At 31.0% G+C, this 4,010-nt stretch overlaps 1 protein-coding gene across 3 annotated transcripts in view; it reads right to left on the reverse strand.

The window, feature by feature from the left end:
* Nucleotides 1-4,010, reverse strand: part of PIAS2 (protein inhibitor of activated STAT, 2) — a 51,104-nt gene that overhangs the window by 46,838 nt on the left and 256 nt on the right. The window lies entirely within an intron of this gene.

Here is a 4,010-nt window from a genome sequence, read left to right on the forward strand (position 1 = left end):
AAAGCTTGGGAGAGTATCTTCTCAAATGCTTCTTTTACTATAAAACAAAATTTTTAAGAAGTCAGCTCAAGAGGCAAAAAAAATTAACAACAAAATTCACCAAAGAATAAGAAATAAGCAAAAACACACACACACACACAAAAAACCAGTAACTAGATGACAAAAATGCAAAAAAAAAAACCTATAATCAAATACAAAAAGAGGGCAAGATAGTCTTATGAGTCAAGAAACACAAATACTAAGCAAGTTTTTTTAAAAGAGAATACCCCACACAACTACATTTTAATAAATTAAAGACTGAAGTTACTGCCTAGAAAAATATGTAGTAATCGTATTGAAGAGGTATATTATCGCTGCCCTTTCCATTTGCAAATGCATCTACCCAGACAGTTTAATAAATTCTACTTATCCTTCAAGAAAAATAAGTACCTTTAACATAAGTTAGGGGGTGTAAAAGGGACGTTGGTGAAAAATCAGAGTTGATAACTGCTAATAATGTTCCCATAATACAATGTCTGTCTCTTCCCAACCTTTCCTTAAATTTCAACATGTTTTAGATTTAATTAAACAAAAAAAGATCAATTTGTATGAAGCAAAAAAGAGATTATAGCCTAAATAGTGTTTCCTACAGCACCCAAACTCCCGAGGAAATGGCTAGTTTTTCAAAATTTCGGTAAACATGCAAATGAGCCCAAAACATGTCATACCAAAAAGTAGTTATTGAGATCACTGTAATCTTGTCGAAGAACACAGAAAACTACACAGTAGCCCAAGATGAGACAATCAAAAGGTACACTAACTACGTCAGATTCAAGCACCTCTAATATATTAAAAATTATTTGCCTATGATAGTACTATAAAAACAAGACACTGATATCCTCTAGAGGACACTGGGGAACCAACTCTTTCTGAATCTTGAATGAAAACAATGCTAAGAGATTTATTGGTCAAAAAAAGTCAGATGATCATCTAAAAACCAGAAAGGCATTTGATAAAATTCCATACATTCCTGATAAAACCTCTCAATAAAGAGATATAGAAATGAAATGTTTAAAAGTTCTCATCAATGTTAATACTTAAAAATCATACTTAAAGGTAAACACTAGAACATAAAGATCTATATTGATTCCTTTGTCACATAAAATTATTTCAAAAGATTCTATACAATAAAAGTAAATAACATTTCAATTTCTAAATGACAAGGCTTTCTACCTAGAAATAGAGAATCCACCAAAAATCAGATCCAATAATAAGTCAACAAAATCTGTTGAACTTTCACTACAAAGAGATTTTCAAGAGACTGATAAGAAAAAAATTAATCAAAATAGTACAAATACACAAAATGTAAAGACTTGTATTTTGAAACTTGTACAGTTATATTAAAAATACTACAGGAAATAAGGAATCCCTTGGATAAGTAATATATATTACCAGTTAAAAGTAATAAATGCCAAAAAACATTCCATTCTCCTCAAATTAAAATAAAATGCCAATAAAATGACTAGTGAGTTAGAAATTTTAACTGACCAAAACTTAGAAGACTTGAATAAAGTACACAGCATGGCAAGGGGTGATGAACACCATGAACAAAAATAAAGAAGGAAGTGGACGTAATTTTAAAGAGGGCTGGTCTCAAGTAAAGTGGAGTTGAGTAGTTAACTGAAGACAGAAGGAATAAGAAAGTACCATGTGGCTCTCTGAGGAAAAGCATTCCAGAACTAGGGCACAACAGGTACAAAAGCCCTAAGAAGACACGCAACTGCAGCAAAAGTAAAAACCCACACTCCCGAGTTAGAGTCGGCTAGAGAAATGAGTATTAAGATGATGAGCAAAGAAAATGATAAACCAGGGAAAAGAAGTGGTTGGCTCAAACAAGTATTTCTCTATAAACAGTAAATATTATTTATTACTACTAATAACAATATATTTGTGAATTTAAAGACAAAAAATGCTGAGCAACATTATGACAATCATTTAAATTAATAGTGATGAGCAGTTTATTCCATAAATAGAAACAGTTACTTTTTATTTATATTCATGTATTAAAATTCTGAGAAAACTTAGGCAGTTTTTAAAAAATCACAAAAAGTCCATACTTTCACAGGTAGCAAAAAGGGGAAAACATAAAGGAAAAAAAAAATCAACTCGAAAGCTGGTTTAAAAAAAAAAATAGGCAGAGACAAAGCATAAAAAAGTATGATAGTACAGAACAAAGAGCAGGGATAAAAATAAATGCATAAATACATCAATAATCCCAAATGAAAATGCAATAAAACTCTCCAATTAAAGACCAAGATTAGAGGATATCACTGCAAACCAGGACATCAAAAAGATAGTAAGGGCATACTAGTCACTTAATACAAGTATATCTGGTTAACACACATGAAATGGACCAATTCCTTGACAAACACAAACTATCAAAACTTACCCAGCATGAAATACATTTGAATAACACTCTAACAACTCAGAAAATTGAATTCATTATTTAAAACTCCCTGAAAGAAATTAACCAGGTCCAGATGATTTTACTGGAGCACTGTACTCAACATTTAATGAAGAATAAAGAGTTTTACACAATTTCTTCCAGAAAGTAAAAGGTGAGAAAATACTTCTTAACTCACTTTATGAAATCAGTGTTATCCTTACATAAAACCAAAGACAGTACAAAACATGAAAGTACAAAAGAGTAACTCATGAATATAGGTGAGTTACTTCTTTATGAAGTTACTTCTTTATAAAGAATTTAGCAATGTATAAAAAGAATTACACATTATGACCCAGTGAGGTTTATCCCAGGGATGCAAGACAAGATCAACAATTGAAACAATATAGTAACTTTTTCCCCAATATTAATAACTAAAAAAAGGAAACTGCATTATAATATCAATGAAAAAAAAGCACTTGACAAATTCAACACCACCTTATGATAAAAAAACTTCTCTGAAAAAGTTGAAATAGAAGAGAAGGTTCTCAACTTAACAGAAAGCACCTACAGAAATTCTGGAGCTAACATACTTAAAGATGAAACACTGGATGTTTCACCTCAAGATTTTGAATGATACAGAGATGTTCTAACATTCTTAGCATAGTCTTAAAAGTTCTAACTAGTGGAATAAGGCAAGGAAAAGACATCAAAGGCATACAGATCAAAAAGAAAAGCTAAAACTACCAGTATTTGCACATCCCAAGGAACCTACAAACAATTCCAAGACCTAAAATCTGTTATTATTCAGCATGGTCACAGGATATAAAAGCAGCACACAAACACCAATTAAATGAACATGTAGAAAAAACAAGCTAAAAATGCACCATTTTCTTCCAATCACTCCAAAGAATACAAAAACACCCATTTTAAAAACTAAAACAGATACAGGAGGACTTGCATGCTGTAAACTACAAAACACAAATGAAAATCTACAATCTAAATAAATGGAGCCTTCATAAATTGGAAGACTCAACAAGTAATGACAATTTTTCCCTAATAGATACTTCCCATCCAAATTCCAGTAAAATTTTTTATAGACATGAGAACATTCTTTTTATGTGGAAAAGCTAAGAGCTAAAGCAGTTTTGAAAAAGAAAAAGTGGGAAGGGAGTCAGTAGATCTCATTTCACAACTTAGCTGGAGTAACTGAAACTGTTATTAGAGTAGACACAAACACATAGTTAATACAACATAATGGAGAATTCAGAAATACATTATACAAATATGCCCAAATACTTTCTGACAAAGAAAAAAAAAGAAATTCTAACTAATTCTCACACTCTATACAAAAAGTAACTCTGAATATCACCACTTAAATGTAAGAATAAAGCTATAAAACTTTTCAAAAACCACAGAAAAAAAGCTTCAGGGTCCAGATATAGGCAAAAACAGTTCTTAGACTTAGACACAAAGCAAGATCCACAAAAGGAAATATTACATAGTGGACTTGACCAAAACTAAAAACTTGTACTCTACAAGTACTGTGAAAAGACAATCAACAGCAGCTTGGAGAAAAAAATTACAA

Source organism: Condylura cristata, unplaced genomic scaffold (genome assembly GCF_000260355.1).
Source record: "Condylura cristata isolate star-nosed mole 26May11 unplaced genomic scaffold, ConCri1.0 scaffold00016, whole genome shotgun sequence".
Lineage (NCBI taxonomy): Eukaryota > Metazoa > Chordata > Mammalia > Eulipotyphla > Talpidae > Condylura > Condylura cristata.